This window comes from Rhinoderma darwinii, assembly GCF_050947455.1.
Source record: "Rhinoderma darwinii isolate aRhiDar2 chromosome 3 unlocalized genomic scaffold, aRhiDar2.hap1 SUPER_3_unloc_12, whole genome shotgun sequence".
Taxonomy (NCBI): domain Eukaryota; kingdom Metazoa; phylum Chordata; class Amphibia; order Anura; family Rhinodermatidae; genus Rhinoderma; species Rhinoderma darwinii.
In genome coordinates, this window is record NW_027461737.1 from 64,270 (window position 1) to 81,157 (window position 16,888).

At 34.1% G+C, this 16,888-nt stretch overlaps 18 non-coding genes across 18 annotated transcripts; all 18 read left to right on the forward strand.

The window, feature by feature from the left end:
- The first annotated feature begins 1,487 nt into the window (after positions 1–1,487).
- TRNAS-GCU (transfer RNA serine (anticodon GCU)) lies at positions 1,488–1,569 on the forward strand. Its single transcript has one exon. It is a non-coding gene; the product is annotated as a tRNA-Ser (tRNA).
- Positions 1,570–1,970: 401 nt separating this feature from the next.
- Positions 1,971–2,052, forward strand: TRNAS-GCU (transfer RNA serine (anticodon GCU)). The gene has a single exon. It is a non-coding gene; the product is annotated as a tRNA-Ser (tRNA).
- Positions 2,053–2,455: 403 nt separating this feature from the next.
- TRNAS-GCU (transfer RNA serine (anticodon GCU)) lies at positions 2,456–2,537 on the forward strand. Its single transcript has one exon. It is a non-coding gene; the product is annotated as a tRNA-Ser (tRNA).
- A 404-nt stretch (positions 2,538–2,941) lies between these two features.
- Positions 2,942–3,023, forward strand: TRNAS-GCU (transfer RNA serine (anticodon GCU)). The gene has a single exon. It is a non-coding gene; the product is annotated as a tRNA-Ser (tRNA).
- Positions 3,024–3,425: 402 nt separating this feature from the next.
- On the forward strand, positions 3,426–3,507 carry TRNAS-GCU (transfer RNA serine (anticodon GCU)). Its single transcript has one exon. It is a non-coding gene; the product is annotated as a tRNA-Ser (tRNA).
- Positions 3,508–3,908: 401 nt separating this feature from the next.
- On the forward strand, positions 3,909–3,990 carry TRNAS-GCU (transfer RNA serine (anticodon GCU)). The gene has a single exon. It is a non-coding gene; the product is annotated as a tRNA-Ser (tRNA).
- An 872-nt stretch (positions 3,991–4,862) lies between these two features.
- TRNAS-GCU (transfer RNA serine (anticodon GCU)) lies at positions 4,863–4,944 on the forward strand. Its single transcript has one exon. It is a non-coding gene; the product is annotated as a tRNA-Ser (tRNA).
- A 403-nt stretch (positions 4,945–5,347) lies between these two features.
- Positions 5,348–5,429, forward strand: TRNAS-GCU (transfer RNA serine (anticodon GCU)). Its single transcript has one exon. It is a non-coding gene; the product is annotated as a tRNA-Ser (tRNA).
- Positions 5,430–5,831: 402 nt separating this feature from the next.
- TRNAS-GCU (transfer RNA serine (anticodon GCU)) lies at positions 5,832–5,913 on the forward strand. Its single transcript has one exon. It is a non-coding gene; the product is annotated as a tRNA-Ser (tRNA).
- Positions 5,914–6,315: 402 nt separating this feature from the next.
- TRNAS-GCU (transfer RNA serine (anticodon GCU)) lies at positions 6,316–6,397 on the forward strand. Its single transcript has one exon. It is a non-coding gene; the product is annotated as a tRNA-Ser (tRNA).
- A 1,818-nt stretch (positions 6,398–8,215) lies between these two features.
- Positions 8,216–8,297, forward strand: TRNAS-GCU (transfer RNA serine (anticodon GCU)). The gene has a single exon. It is a non-coding gene; the product is annotated as a tRNA-Ser (tRNA).
- A 402-nt stretch (positions 8,298–8,699) lies between these two features.
- On the forward strand, positions 8,700–8,781 carry TRNAS-GCU (transfer RNA serine (anticodon GCU)). The gene has a single exon. It is a non-coding gene; the product is annotated as a tRNA-Ser (tRNA).
- A 401-nt stretch (positions 8,782–9,182) lies between these two features.
- TRNAS-GCU (transfer RNA serine (anticodon GCU)) lies at positions 9,183–9,264 on the forward strand. Its single transcript has one exon. It is a non-coding gene; the product is annotated as a tRNA-Ser (tRNA).
- Positions 9,265–10,136: 872 nt separating this feature from the next.
- Positions 10,137–10,218, forward strand: TRNAS-GCU (transfer RNA serine (anticodon GCU)). The gene has a single exon. It is a non-coding gene; the product is annotated as a tRNA-Ser (tRNA).
- Positions 10,219–10,621: 403 nt separating this feature from the next.
- On the forward strand, positions 10,622–10,703 carry TRNAS-GCU (transfer RNA serine (anticodon GCU)). Its single transcript has one exon. It is a non-coding gene; the product is annotated as a tRNA-Ser (tRNA).
- A 402-nt stretch (positions 10,704–11,105) lies between these two features.
- Positions 11,106–11,187, forward strand: TRNAS-GCU (transfer RNA serine (anticodon GCU)). Its single transcript has one exon. It is a non-coding gene; the product is annotated as a tRNA-Ser (tRNA).
- A 402-nt stretch (positions 11,188–11,589) lies between these two features.
- TRNAS-GCU (transfer RNA serine (anticodon GCU)) lies at positions 11,590–11,671 on the forward strand. The gene has a single exon. It is a non-coding gene; the product is annotated as a tRNA-Ser (tRNA).
- A 4,990-nt stretch (positions 11,672–16,661) lies between these two features.
- On the forward strand, positions 16,662–16,743 carry TRNAS-GCU (transfer RNA serine (anticodon GCU)). The gene has a single exon. It is a non-coding gene; the product is annotated as a tRNA-Ser (tRNA).
- Positions 16,744–16,888: the final 145 nt, after the last annotated feature.

Here is a 16,888-nt window from a genome sequence, read left to right on the forward strand (position 1 = left end):
CCATAACATTTCCAAACTATACATAAAAAATACCATGGTATCAAATAAATAAACAACGAAAAATAAAAAACAAATAAAACAAACAATAATAAAAAATCTTTTTATGTTATACTCAAATAATATATTACATTAATTCATAAATCGTTATGAATTATAAGTGCCTAAAGAAATAATATAGACTGGGAACCACTTCAAGAATTACCCTTACAACATCTAATAAAACATCTATCCGCTCATTTGGGGGAAAGGAGAAAATAAAAATTGAAAAAATTAAAAAATATTTATATTTCTCCAAAAACAAAACTGTCAATCGTGTATAAATACACCAGGATATTTGTATTTAACATCCGAATATATACATAATCAATAAGAAGTTCCCTATTCTTACAGGAAATGTTCAAATGTTTCCAGAATTTTGGCTTCAGCAGTAATTTCGAGATATACCCGTCAATTCACACACAAAAACCCATACAAAAAACGCAAAGGTGAGAAATAAAAACTAAGAAATGGGAAAAAAGGTAAAAAAGTAAACCAACCTTAAAGAACACCCGACAATAGATAACTAAAAACCAACCTATTTCAAGAAGTCTAATACCAGTGTATTTTTTGTTATTTTAAATGTACGTCTTTTTCACATCTACACATAATCCATTGTTTTTCATTAAAAACAACAATAGGCGTTTCTTCACTTTTCAAGCCAGCTTTTTAAACATATTGGTGTATCTAAGGTCACTAGAATAGGACATTTCTATTATAAACATACATTGTAACTGAATATTAAATATTATGTATACCAAACATAGTTACCGAAGAGGAACAGCGATCTAATGAAAATTGTCGAGCTTCTTTCTATTTCTGTTGAAATTTAAAAAATAAGAAAATAAGAAATATCAGATATTACCAAGTACACAGATCGTTTTTTCTGACATAGTATCTTTACGCATAGAAAATAACACCTTATCCATATCGTATCCAATGGAATTTGGACACTTTCTCTGGATGTTAGAATGGAAGATTGCGTTCCACGGGGCTCCCCCCTGTTCTTTCGGCCTTGAACCGCAATCAACTAATTACATACAAGACAGACTGGTTATATAAAGTGAAGACTGCATAGTCAGACTTACCATAAGCCATGACTAAGGACCTGGAGAAGGTCAGAAACGCGTAGGCTACCGCCTATACTTCTTTTTCCCTCTGGATTTGGACAATACCCACTTGTCACTTCAACCACTATACGTAGCTCACTTGCTACGATTTTAATCAAGCCAAAATATAACTTGGGAACAGATTCCCGTTTTAACAGACATCGTACCTGCAGCGCTGGATCCAACCCCCCCTGCTTTTGAAGTATTTCTGACGTGTGCCGACACGGGGATCCGTGTGCTGACTTACTTGTGACAAGGTGAGCTGGAGGATTTTTTTCTACACTTTTTTCTTGGTTATAAAACAGCTGGAAACTAACCAAAGAAAAAAAATGAAAATAAGTTGACGAGGTGGCCGAGTGGTTAAGGCGATGGACTGCTAATCCATTGTGCTCTGCATGCATGGGTTCAAATCCCATCCTCGTCGGGTGTTTTTGTAAATGACCATTATTGTCTTCCAAAGCTTAAGATTGCAGGCAGGGCTAATACTGCCAAAACAGGTTGAAATTTGTTAAGCCGATTAGAGGAGCAGAACTCTAAAAACTTGTGTAAATGATAAACCTTCTAGAAAATGTTTGCATGGAACTATTACTACAAATGTTTTTTTTTGTAGATGTGTTCTAGTAGACCTATATATACACTCATCTAGTTCTTGCATGCCATTTAATGACATTTTTATAAACAAGAAAAGATTTGATTTTAAATAAGGAAAATAAATTTAGAATACATATTACTGACACTTCTCAAAATTTGTAAAACACTTTTCAGGGATCAGGTTTGGTTATAAAACAGCTGGACACTAACCAAAGAAAAAAAAGAAAATAAGTTGACGAGGTGGCCGAGTGGTTAAGGTGATGGACTGCTAATCCATTGTGCTCTGCATGCATGGGTTCAAATCCCATCCTCGTCGGGTGTTTTTGTAAATGACCATTATTGTCTTCCAAAGCCCAAGATTGCAGGCAGGGCTAATACTGCCAAAACAGGTTGAAATTTGTTAAGCCGATTAGAGGAGCAGAACTCTAAAAACTTGTGTAAATGATAAACCTTCTAGAAAATGTTTGCATGGAACTATTACTACAAATGTTTTTTTTTGTAGATGTGTTCTAGTAGACCTATATATACACTCATCTAGTTCTTGCATGCCATTTAATGACATTTTTATAAACAAGAAAAGATTTGATTTTAAATAAGGGAAAATAAATTTAGAATACATATTACTGACACTTCTAAAAATTTGTAAAACACTTTTTATGGATCAGGTTTGGTTATAAAACAGCTGGAAACTAACCAAAGAAAAAAAATGAAAATAAGTTGACAAGGTGGCCGAGTGGTTAAGGCGATGGACTGCTAATCCATTGTGCTCTGCATGCATGGGTTCAAATCCCATCCTCGTCGGGTGTTTTTGTAAATGACCATTATTGTCTTCCAAAGCTTAAGATTGCAGGCAGGGCTAATACTGCCAAAACAGGTTGAAATTTGTTAAGCCGATTAGAGGAGCAGAACTCTAAAAACTTGTGTAAATGATAAACCTTCTAGAAAATGTTTGCATGGAACTATTACTACAAATGTTTTTTTTTGTAGATGTGTTCTAGTAGACCTATATATACACTCATCTAGTTCTTGCATGCCATTTAATGACATTTTTATAAACAAGAAAAGATTTGATTTTAAATAAGGGAAAATAAATTTAGAATACATATTACTGACACTTCTAAAAATTTGTAAAAACACTTTTTATGGATCAGGTTTGGTTATAAAACAGCTGGAAACTAACCAAAGAAAAAAAATGAAAATAAGTTGACGAGGTGGCCGAGTGGTTAAGGCGATGGACTGCTAATCCATTGTGCTCTGCATGCATGGGTTCAAATCCCATCCTCGTCGGGTGTTTTTGTAAATGACCCTTATTGTCTTCCAAAGCCCAAGATTGCAGGCAGGGCTAATACTGCCAAAACAGGTTGAAATTTGTTAAGCCGATTAGAGGAGCAAAACTCTAAAAACTTGTGTAAATGATAAACCTTCTAGAAAATGTTTGCATGGAACTATTACTACAAATGTTTTTTTTTGTAGATGTGTTCTAGTAGACCTATATATACACTCATCTAGTTCTTGCATGCCATTTAATGACATTTTTATAAACAAGAAAAGATTTGATTTTAAATAAGGGAAAATAAATTTAGAATACATATTACTGACACTTCTCAAAATTTGTAAAACACTTTTTATGGATCAGGTTTGGTTATAAAACAGCTGGAAACTAACCAAAGAAAAAAATGAAAATAAGTTGACGAGGTGGCCGAGTGGTTAAGGCGATGGACTGCTAATCCATTGTGCTCTACATGCATGGGTTCAAATCCCATCCTCGTCGGGTGTTTTTGTAAATGACCATTATTGTCTTCCAAAGCCCAAGATTGCAGGCAGGGCTAATACTGCCAAAACAGATTGAAATTTGTTAAGCCGATTAGAGGAGCAGAACTCTAAAAACTTGTGTAAATGATAAACCTTCTAGAAAATGTTTGCATGGAACTATTACTACAAATGTTTTTTTTTGTAGATGTGTTCTAGTAGACCTATATATACACTCATCTAGTTCTTGCATGCCATTTAATGACATTTTTATAAACAAGAAAAGATTTGATTTTAAATAAGGAAAATAAATTTAGAATACATATTACTGACACTTCTCAAAATTTGTAAAACACTTTTCAGGGATCAGGTTTGGTTATAAAACAGCTGGACACTAACCAAAGAAAAAAATGAAAATAAGTTGACGAGGTGGCCGAGTGGTTAAGGCGATGGACTGCTAATCCATTGTGCTCTGCATGCATGGGTTCAAATCCCATCCTCGTCGGGTGTTTTTGTAAATGACCATTATTGTCTTCCAAAGCCCAAGATTGCAGGCAGGGCTAATACTGCCAAAACAGATTGAAATTTGTTAAGCCGATTAGAGGAGCAGAACTCTAAAAACTTGTGTAAATGATAAACCTTCTAGAAAATGTTTGCATGGAACTATTACTACAAATGTTTTTTTTTGTAGATGTGTTCTAGTAGACCTATGTATACACTCATCTAGTTCTTGCATGCCATTTAATGACATTTTTATAAACAAGAAAATATTTGATTTTAAATAAGGGAAAATAAATTTAGAATACATATTACTGACACTTCTCAAAATTTGTAAAACACTTTTTAGGGATCAGGTTTGGTTATAAAACAGCTGGAAACTAACCAAAGAAAAAAATGAAAATAAGTTGATGAGGTGGCCGAGTGGTTAAGGCGATGGACTGCTAATCCATTGTGCTCTGCATCCCATCCTCGTCGGGTGTTTTTGTAAATGACCCTTATTGTCTTCCAAAGCCCAAGATTGCAGGCAGGGCTAATACTGCCAAAACAGATTGAAATTTGTTAAGCCGATTAGAGGAGCAGAACTCTAAAAACTTGTGTAAATGATAAACCTTCTAGAAAATGTTTGCATGGAACTATTACTACAAATGTTTTTTTTTGTAGATGTGTTCTAGTAGACCTATATATACACTCATCTAGTTCTTGCATGCCATTTAATGACATTTTTATAAACAAGAAAAGATTTGATTTTAAATAAGGGAAAATAAATTTAGAATACATATTACTGACACTTCTAAAAATTTGTAAAACACTTTTTATGGATCAGGTTTGGTTATAAAACAGCTGGAAACTAACCAAAGAAAAAAATGAAAATAAGTTGACGAGGTGGCCGAGTGGTTAAGGCGATGGACTGCTAATCCATTGTGCTCTGCATGCATGGGTTCAAATCCCATCCTCGTCGGGTGTTTTTGTAAATGACCATTATTGTCTTCCAAAGCCCAAGATTGCAGGCAGGGCTAATACTGCCAAAACAGATTGAAATTTGTTAAGCCGATTAGAGGAGCAGAACTCTAAAAACTTGTGTAAATGATAAACCTTCTAGAAAATGTTTGCATGGAACTATTACTACAAATGTTTTTTTTTGTAGATGTGTTCTAGTAGACCTATATATACACTCATCTAGTTCTTGCATGCCATTTAATGACATTTTTATAAACAAGAAAAGATTTGATTTTAAATAAGGGAAAATAAATTTAGAATACATATTACTGACACTTCTAAAAATTTGTAAAACACTTTTTATGGATCAGGTTTGGTTATAAAACAGCTGGAAACTAACCAAAGAAAAAAAATGAAAATAAGTTGACGAGGTGGCCGAGTGGTTAAGGTGATGGACTGCTAATCCATTGTGCTCTGCATGCATGGGTTCAAATCCCATCCTCGTCGGGTGTTTTTGTAAATGACCATTATTGTCTTCCAAAGCCCAAGATTGCAGGCAGGGCTAATACTGCCAAAACAGGTTGAAATTTGTTAAGCCGATTAGAGGAGCAGAACTCTAAAAACTTGTGTAAATGATAAACCTTCTAGAAAATGTTTGCATGGAACTATTACTACAAATGTTTTTTTTTGTAGATGTGTTCTAGTAGACCTATATATACACTCATCTAGTTCTTGCATGCCATTTAATGACATTTTTATAAACAAGAAAAGATTTGATTTTAAATAAGGGAAAATAAATTTAGAATACATATTACTGACACTTCTAAAAATTTGTAAAACACTTTTTATGGATCAGGTTTGGTTATAAAACAGCTGGAAACTAACCAAAGAAAAAAATGAAAATAAGTTGACGAGGTGGCCGAGTGGTTAAGGCGATGGACTGCTAATCCATTGTGCTCTGCATGCATGGGTTCAAATCCCATCCTCGTCGGGTGTTTTTGTAAATGACCATTATTGTCTTCCAAAGCCCAAGATTGCAGGCAGGGCTAATACTGCCAAAACAGATTGAAATTTGTTAAGCCGATTAGAGGAGCAGAACTCTAAAAACTTGTGTAAATGATAAACCTTCTAGAAAATGTTTGCATGGAACTATTACTACAAATGTTTTTTTTTGTAGATGTGTTCTAGTAGACCTATATATACACTCATCTAGTTCTTGCATGCCATTTAATGACATTTTTATAAACAAGAAAAGATTTGATTTTAAATAAGGGAAAATAAATTTAGAATACATATTACTGACACTTCTAAAAATTTGTAAAACACTTTTTATGGATCAGGTTTGGTTATAAAACAGCTGGAAACTAAACAAAGAAAAAAATGAAAATAAGTTGACGAGGTGGCTGAGTGGTTAAGGCGATGGACTGCTAATCCATTGTGCTCTGCATGCATGGGTTCAAATCCCATCCTCGTCGGGTGTTTTTGTAAATGACCATTATTGTCTTCCAAAGCCCAAGATTGCAGGCAGGGCTAATACTGCCAAAACAGGTTGAAATTTGTTAAGCCGATTAGAGGAGCAGAACTCTAAAAACTTGTGTAAATGATAAACCTTCTAGAAAATGTTTGCATGGAACTATTACTACAAATGTTTTTTTTTGTAGATGTGTTCTAGTAGACCTATATATACACACTCATCTAGTTCTTGCATGCCATTTAATGACATTTTTATAAACAATAAAAGATTTGATTTTAAATAAGGGAAAATAAATTTAGAATACATATTACCTACACTTCTCAAAATTTGTAAAACACTTTTTAGGGATCAGGTTTGGTTATAAAACAGCTGTAAACTAACCAAAGAAAAAAATGAAAATAAGTTGACGAGGTGGCCGAGTGGTTAAGGCGATGGACTGCTTATCCATTGTGCTCTGCATCCCATCCTCGTCGGGTGTTTTTGTAAATGACCCTTATTGTCTTCCAAAGCCCAAGATTGCAGGCAGGGCTAATACTGCCAAAACAGGTTGAAATTTGTTAAGCCGATTAGAGGAGCAGAACTCTAAAAACTTGTGTAAATGATAAACCTTCTAGAAAATGTTTGCATGGAACTATTACTACAAATGTTTTTTTTTGTAGATGTGTTCTAGTAGACCTATATATACACACTCATCTAGTTCTTGCATGCCATTTAATGACATTTTTATAAACAATAAAAGATTTGATTTTAAATAAGGGAAAATAAATTTAGAATACATATTACTGACACTTCTCAAAATTTGTAAAACACTTTTTAGGGATCAGGTTTGGTTATAAAACAGCTGGAAACTAACCAAAGAAAAAAATGAAAATAAGTTGATGAGGTGGCCGAGTGGTTAAGGCGATGGACTGCTAATCCATTGTGCTCTGCATCCCATCCTCGTCGGTTGTTTTTGTAAATGACCATTATTGTCTTCCAATGCCCAAGATTGCAGGCAGGGCTAATACTGCCAAAACAGGTTGAAATTTGTTAAGCCGATTAGAGGAGCAGAACTCTAAAAACTTGTGTAAATGATAAACCTTCTAGAAAATGTTTGCATGGAACTATTACTACAAATGTTTTTTTTTGTAGATGTGTTCTAGTAGACCTATATATACACTCATCTAGTTCTTGCATGTCATTTAATGACATTTTTATAAAGAAGAAAAGATTTGATTTTAAATAAGGGAAAATAAATTTAGAATACATATTACTGACACTTCTCAAAATTTGTAAAACACTTTTTAGGGATCAGGTTTGGTTATAAAACAGCTGTAAACTAACCAAAGAAAAAAATGAAAATAAGTTGACGAGGTGGCCGAGTGGTTAAGGCGATGGACTGCTTATCCATTGTGCTCTGCATCCCATCCTCGTCGGGTGTTTTTGTAAATGACCCTTATTGTCTTCCAAAGCCCAAGATTGCAGGCAGGGCTAATACTGCCAAAACAGGTTGAAATTTGTTAAGCCGATTAGAGGAGCAGAACTCTAAAAACTTGTGTAAATGATAAACCTTCTAGAAAATGTTTGCATGGAACTATTACTACAAATGTTTTTTTTTGTAGATGTGTTCTAGTAGACCTATATATACACTCATCTAGTTCTTGCATGCCATTTAATGACATTTTTATAAACAAGAAAAGATTTGATTTTAAATAAGGGAAAATAAATTTAGAATACATATTACTGACACTTCTAAAAATTTGTAAAAACACTTTTTATGGATCAGGTTTGGTTATAAAACAGCTGGAAACTAACCAAAGAAAAAAAATGAAAATAAGTTGACGAGGTGGCCGAGTGGTTAAGGCGATGGACTGCTAATCCATTGTGCTCTGCATGCATGGGTTCAAATCCCATCCTCGTCGGGTGTTTTTGTAAATGACCCTTATTGTCTTCCAAAGCCCAAGATTGCAGGCAGGGCTAATACTGCCAAAACAGGTTGAAATTTGTTAAGCCGATTAGAGGAGCAAAACTCTAAAAACTTGTGTAAATGATAAACCTTCTAGAAAATGTTTGCATGGAACTATTACTACAAATGTTTTTTTTTGTAGATGTGTTCTAGTAGACCTATATATACACTCATCTAGTTCTTGCATGCCATTTAATGACATTTTTATAAACAAGAAAAGATTTGATTTTAAATAAGGGAAAATAAATTTAGAATACATATTACTGACACTTCTCAAAATTTGTAAAACACTTTTTATGGATCAGGTTTGGTTATAAAACAGCTGGAAACTAACCAAAGAAAAAAATGAAAATAAGTTGACGAGGTGGCCGAGTGGTTAAGGCGATGGACTGCTAATCCATTGTGCTCTACATGCATGGGTTCAAATCCCATCCTCGTCGGGTGTTTTTGTAAATGACCATTATTGTCTTCCAAAGCCCAAGATTGCAGGCAGGGCTAATACTGCCAAAACAGATTGAAATTTGTTAAGCCGATTAGAGGAGCAGAACTCTAAAAACTTGTGTAAATGATAAACCTTCTAGAAAATGTTTGCATGGAACTATTACTACAAATGTTTTTTTTTGTAGATGTGTTCTAGTAGACCTATATATACACTCATCTAGTTCTTGCATGCCATTTAATGACATTTTTATAAACAAGAAAAGATTTGATTTTAAATAAGGAAAATAAATTTAGAATACATATTACTGACACTTCTCAAAATTTGTAAAACACTTTTCAGGGATCAGGTTTGGTTATAAAACAGCTGGACACTAACCAAAGAAAAAAATGAAAATAAGTTGACGAGGTGGCCGAGTGGTTAAGGCGATGGACTGCTAATCCATTGTGCTCTGCATGCATGGGTTCAAATCCCATCCTCGTCGGGTGTTTTTGTAAATGACCATTATTGTCTTCCAAAGCCCAAGATTGCAGGCAGGGCTAATACTGCCAAAACAGATTGAAATTTGTTAAGCCGATTAGAGGAGCAGAACTCTAAAAACTTGTGTAAATGATAAACCTTCTAGAAAATGTTTGCATGGAACTATTACTACAAATGTTTTTTTTTGTAGATGTGTTCTAGTAGACCTATGTATACACTCATCTAGTTCTTGCATGCCATTTAATGACATTTTTATAAACAAGAAAATATTTGATTTTAAATAAGGGAAAATAAATTTAGAATACATATTACTGACACTTCTCAAAATTTGTAAAACACTTTTTAGGGATCAGGTTTGGTTATAAAACAGCTGGAAACTAACCAAAGAAAAAAATGAAAATAAGTTGATGAGGTGGCCGAGTGGTTAAGGCGATGGACTGCTAATCCATTGTGCTCTGCATCCCATCCTCGTCGGGTGTTTTTGTAAATGACCCTTATTGTCTTCCAAAGCCCAAGATTGCAGGCAGGGCTAATACTGCCAAAACAGATTGAAATTTGTTAAGCCGATTAGAGGAGCAGAACTCTAAAAACTTGTGTAAATGATAAACCTTCTAGAAAATGTTTGCATGGAACTATTACTACAAATGTTTTTTTTTGTAGATGTGTTCTAGTAGACCTATATATACACTCATCTAGTTCTTGCATGCCATTTAATGACATTTTTATAAACAAGAAAAGATTTGATTTTAAATAAGGGAAAATAAATTTAGAATACATATTACTGACACTTCTAAAAATTTGTAAAACACTTTTTATGGATCAGGTTTGGTTATAAAACAGCTGGAAACTAACCAAAGAAAAAAATGAAAATAAGTTGACGAGGTGGCCGAGTGGTTAAGGCGATGGACTGCTAATCCATTGTGCTCTGCATGCATGGGTTCAAATCCCATCCTCGTCGGGTGTTTTTGTAAATGACCATTATTGTCTTCCAAAGCCCAAGATTGCAGGCAGGGCTAATACTGCCAAAACAGATTGAAATTTGTTAAGCCGATTAGAGGAGCAGAACTCTAAAAACTTGTGTAAATGATAAACCTTCTAGAAAATGTTTGCATGGAACTATTACTACAAATGTTTTTTTTTGTAGATGTGTTCTAGTAGACCTATATATACACTCATCTAGTTCTTGCATGCCATTTAATGACATTTTTATAAACAAGAAAAGATTTGATTTTAAATAAGGGAAAATAAATTTAGAATACATATTACTGACACTTCTAAAAATTTGTAAAACACTTTTTATGGATCAGGTTTGGTTATAAAACAGCTGGAAACTAACCAAAGAAAAAAAATGAAAATAAGTTGACGAGGTGGCCGAGTGGTTAAGGTGATGGACTGCTAATCCATTGTGCTCTGCATGCATGGGTTCAAATCCCATCCTCGTCGGGTGTTTTTGTAAATGACCATTATTGTCTTCCAAAGCCCAAGATTGCAGGCAGGGCTAATACTGCCAAAACAGGTTGAAATTTGTTAAGCCGATTAGAGGAGCAGAACTCTAAAAACTTGTGTAAATGATAAACCTTCTAGAAAATGTTTGCATGGAACTATTACTACAAATGTTTTTTTTTGTAGATGTGTTCTAGTAGACCTATATATACACTCATCTAGTTCTTGCATGCCATTTAATGACATTTTTATAAACAAGAAAAGATTTGATTTTAAATAAGGGAAAATAAATTTAGAATACATATTACTGACACTTCTAAAAATTTGTAAAACACTTTTTATGGATCAGGTTTGGTTATAAAACAGCTGGAAACTAACCAAAGAAAAAAATGAAAATAAGTTGACGAGGTGGCCGAGTGGTTAAGGCGATGGACTGCTAATCCATTGTGCTCTGCATGCATGGGTTCAAATCCCATCCTCGTCGGGTGTTTTTGTAAATGACCATTATTGTCTTCCAAAGCCCAAGATTGCAGGCAGGGCTAATACTGCCAAAACAGATTGAAATTTGTTAAGCCGATTAGAGGAGCAGAACTCTAAAAACTTGTGTAAATGATAAACCTTCTAGAAAATGTTTGCATGGAACTATTACTACAAATGTTTTTTTTTGTAGATGTGTTCTAGTAGACCTATATATACACTCATCTAGTTCTTGCATGCCATTTAATGACATTTTTATAAACAAGAAAAGATTTGATTTTAAATAAGGGAAAATAAATTTAGAATACATATTACTGACACTTCTAAAAATTTGTAAAACACTTTTTATGGATCAGGTTTGGTTATAAAACAGCTGGAAACTAAACAAAGAAAAAAATGAAAATAAGTTGACGAGGTGGCTGAGTGGTTAAGGCGATGGACTGCTAATCCATTGTGCTCTGCATGCATGGGTTCAAATCCCATCCTCGTCGGGTGTTTTTGTAAATGACCATTATTGTCTTCCAAAGCCCAAGATTGCAGGCAGGGCTAATACTGCCAAAACAGGTTGAAATTTGTTAAGCCGATTAGAGGAGCAGAACTCTAAAAACTTGTGTAAATGATAAACCTTCTAGAAAATGTTTGCATGGAACTATTACTACAAATGTTTTTTTTTGTAGATGTGTTCTAGTAGACCTATATATACACACTCATCTAGTTCTTGCATGCCATTTAATGACATTTTTATAAACAATAAAAGATTTGATTTTAAATAAGGGAAAATAAATTTAGAATACATATTACCTACACTTCTCAAAATTTGTAAAACACTTTTTAGGGATCAGGTTTGGTTATAAAACAGCTGTAAACTAACCAAAGAAAAAAATGAAAATAAGTTGACGAGGTGGCCGAGTGGTTAAGGCGATGGACTGCTTATCCATTGTGCTCTGCATCCCATCCTCGTCGGGTGTTTTTGTAAATGACCCTTATTGTCTTCCAAAGCCCAAGATTGCAGGCAGGGCTAATACTGCCAAAACAGGTTGAAATTTGTTAAGCCGATTAGAGGAGCAGAACTCTAAAAACTTGTGTAAATGATAAACCTTCTAGAAAATGTTTGCATGGAACTATTACTACAAATGTTTTTTTTTGTAGATGTGTTCTAGTAGACCTATATATACACACTCATCTAGTTCTTGCATGCCATTTAATGACATTTTTATAAACAATAAAAGATTTGATTTTAAATAAGGGAAAATAAATTTAGAATACATATTACTGACACTTCTCAAAATTTGTAAAACACTTTTTAGGGATCAGGTTTGGTTATAAAACAGCTGGAAACTAACCAAAGAAAAAAATGAAAATAAGTTGATGAGGTGGCCGAGTGGTTAAGGCGATGGACTGCTAATCCATTGTGCTCTGCATCCCATCCTCGTCGGTTGTTTTTGTAAATGACCATTATTGTCTTCCAATGCCCAAGATTGCAGGCAGGGCTAATACTGCCAAAACAGGTTGAAATTTGTTAAGCCGATTAGAGGAGCAGAACTCTAAAAACTTGTGTAAATGATAAACCTTCTAGAAAATGTTTGCATGGAACTATTACTACAAATGTTTTTTTTTGTAGATGTGTTCTAGTAGACCTATATATACACTCATCTAGTTCTTGCATGTCATTTAATGACATTTTTATAAAGAAGAAAAGATTTGATTTTAAATAAGGGAAAATAAATTTAGAATACATATTACTGACACTTCTCAAAATTTGTAAAACACTTTTTAGGGATCAGGTTTGGTTATAAAACAGCTGTAAACTAACCAAAGAAAAAAATGAAAATAAGTTGACGAGGTGGCCGAGTGGTTAAGGCGATGGACTGCTTATCCATTGTGCTCTGCATCCCATCCTCGTCGGGTGTTTTTGTAAATGACCCTTATTGTCTTCCAAAGCCCAAGATTGCAGGCAGGGCTAATACTGCCAAAACAGGTTGAAATTTGTTAAGCCGATTAGAGGAGCAGAACTCTAAAAACTTGTGTAAATGATAAACCTTCTAGAAAATGTTTGCATGGAACTATTACTACAAATGTTTTTTTTTGTAGATGTGTTCTAGTAGACCTATGTATACACTCATCTAGTTCTTGCATGCCATTTAATGACATTTTTATAAACAAGAAAAGATTTGATTTTAAATAAGGGAAAATAAATTTAGAATACATATTACTGACACTTCTCAAAATTTGTAAAACACTTTTTAGGGATCAGGTTTGGTTATAAAACAGCTGGAAACTAACCAAAGAAAAAAATGAAAATAAGTTGACGAGGTGGCCGAGTGGTTAAGGCGATGGACTGCTTATCCATTGTGCTCTGCATCCCATCCTCGTCGGGTGTTTTTGTAAATGACCATTATTGTCTTCCAAAGCCCAAGATTGCAGGCAGGGCTAATACTGCCAAAACAGGTTGAAATTTGTTAAGCCGATTAGAGGAGCAGAACTCTAAAAACTTGTGTAAATGATAAACCTTCTAGAAAATGTTTGCATGGAACTATTACTACAAATGTTTTTTTTTGTAGATGTGTTCTAGTAGACCTATATATACACTCATCTAGTTCTTGCATGTCATTTCATGACATTTTTATAAACAAGAAAAGATTTGATTTTAAATAAGGGAAAATAAATTTAGAATACATATTACTGACACTTCTCAAAATTTGTAAAACACTTTTTAGGGATCAGGTTTGGTTATAAAACAGCTGGAAACTAACCAAAGAAAAAAACGAAAATAAGTTGAAGAGGTGGCCGAGTGGTTAAGGCGATGGACTGCTTATCCATTGTTCTCTGCATGCATGGGTTCAAATCCCATCCTCGTCGGGTGTTTTTGTAAATGACCCTTATTGTCTTCCAAAGCCCAAGATTGCAGGCAGGGCTAATACTGCCAAAACAGGTTGAAATTTGTTAAGCCGATTAGAGGAGCAGAACTCTAAAAACTTGTGTAAATGATAAACCTTCTAGAAAATGTTTGCATGGAACTATTACTACAAATGTTTTTTTTGTAGATGTGTTCTAGTAGACCTATATATACACTCATCTAGTTCTTGCATGTCATTTAATGACATTTTTATGAACAAGAAAAGATTTGATTTTAAATAAGGGAAAATAAATTTAGAATACATATTACTGACACTTCTCAAAATTTGTAAAACACTTTTTAGGGATCAGGTTTGGTTATAAAACAGCTGGAAACTAACCAAAGAAAAAAATGAAAATAAGTTGATGAGGTGGCCGAGTGGTTAAGGCGATGGACTGCTAATCCATTGTGCTCTGCATGCATGGGTTCAAATCCCATCCTATTCGGGTGTTTTTGTAAATGACCATTATTGTCTTCCAAAGCCCAAGATTGCAGGCAGGGCTAATACTGCCAAAACAGGTTGAAATTTGTTAAGCCGATAAGAGGAGCAGAACTCTAAAAACTTGTGTAAATGATAAACCTTCTAGAAAATGTTTGCATGGAACTATTACTACAAATGTTTTTTTTTGTAGATATGTTCTAGTAGACCTATGTATACACTCATCTAGTTCTTGCATGCCATTTAATGACATTTTTATAAACAAGAAAAGATTTGATTTTAAATAAGGGAAAATAAATTTAGAATACATATTACTGACACTTCTCAAAATTTGTAAAACACTTTTTAGGGATCAGGTTTGGTTATAAAACAGCTGGAAACTAACCAAAGAAAAAAATGAAAATAAGTTGACGAGGTGGCCGAGTGGTTAAGGCGATGGACTGCTTATCCATTGTTCTCTGCATGCATGGGTTCAAATCGCATCCTCGTCGGGTGTTTTTGTAAATGACCCTTATTGTCTTCCAAAGCCCAAGATTGCAGGCAGGGCTAATACTGCCAAAACAGGTTGAAATTTGTTAAGCCGATTAGAGGAGCAGAACTCTAAAAACTTGTGTAAATGATAAACCTTCTAGAAAATGTTTGCATGGAACTATTACTACAAATGTTTTTTTTGTAGATGTGTTCTAGTAGACCTATATATACACTCATCTAGTTCTTGCATGTCATTTAATGACATTTTTATGAACAAGAAAAGATTTGATTTTAAATAAGGGAAAATAAATTTAGAATACATATTACTGACACTTCTCAAAATTTGTAAAACACTTTTTAGGGATCAGGTTTGGTTATAAAACAGCTGTAAACTAACCAAAGAAAAAAATGAAAATAAGTTGATGAGGTGGCCGAGTGGTTAAGGCGATGGACTGCTAATCCATTGTGCTCTGCATGGGTTCAAATCCCATCCTCGTCGGGTGTTTTTGTAAATGACCCTTATTGTCTTCCAAAGCCCAAGATTGCAGGCAGGGCTAATACTGCCAAAACAGGTTGAAATTTGTTAAGCCGATTAGAGGAGCAGAACTCTAAAAACTTGTGAAACCTTCTAGAAAATGTTTGCATGGAACTATTACTACAAATGTTTTTTTTTGTAGATGTGTTCTAGTAGACCTATATATACACTCATCTAGTTCTTGCATGCCATTTAATGACATTTTTATAAACAAGAAAAGATTTGATTTTAAATAAGGGAAAATAAATTTAGAATACATATTACTGACACTTCTCAAAATTTGTAAAACACTTTTTAGGGATCAGGTTTGGTTATAAAACAGCTGGAAACTAACTAAAGAAAAAAATGAAAATAAGTTGACGAGGTGGCCGAGTGGTTAAGGCGATGGACTGCTTATCCATTGTGCTCTGCATCCCATCCTCGTCGGGTGTTTTTGTAAATGACCCTTATTGTCTTCCAAAGCCCAAGATTGCAGGCAGGGCTAATACTGCCAAAACAGGTTGAAATTTGTTAAGCCGATTAGAGGAGCAGAACTCTAAAAACTTGTGTAAATGATAAACCTTCTAGAAAATGTTTGCATGGAACTATTACTACAAATATTTTTTTTTGTAGATGTGTTCTAGTAGACCTATATATACACTCATCTAGTTCTTGCATGCCATTTAATCATTTAGGGCGATAGACTGCTAATCCATTGTGCTCTGCATGCATGGGTTCAAATCCCATCCTCGTCGGGTAAATGTAAATGTAAATGACCATTATTGTCTTCCAAAGCCCAAGATTGCAGGCAGGGCTAATACTGCCAAAACAGGTTGAAATTTGTTAAGCCGATTAGAGGAGCAGAACTCTAAAAACTTGTGTAAATGATAAACCATCTAGAAAATGTTTGCATGGAACTATTACTACAAATGTTTTTTTTTGTAGATGTGTTCTAGTAGACCTATATATACACTCATCTAGTTCTTGCATGCCATTTAATGACATTTTTATAAACAAGAAAATATTTGATTTTAAATAAGGGAAAATAAATTTAGAATACATATTACTGACACTTCTCAAAATTTGTAAAACACTTTTTAGGGATCAGGTTTGGTTATAAAACAGCTGGAAACTAACCAAAGAAAAAAATGAAAATAAGTTGACGAGGTGGCCGAGTGGTTAAGGCGATGGACTGCTAATCCATTGTGCTCTGCATGCATGGGTTCAAATCCCATCCTCGTCGGGTGTTTTTGTAAATGACCCTTATTGTCTTCCAAAGCCCAAGATTGCAGGCAGGGCTAATACTGCCAAAACAGGTTGAAATTTGTTAAGCCGATTAGAGGAGCAGAACTCTAAAAACTTGTGTAAATGATAAACCTTCTAGAAAA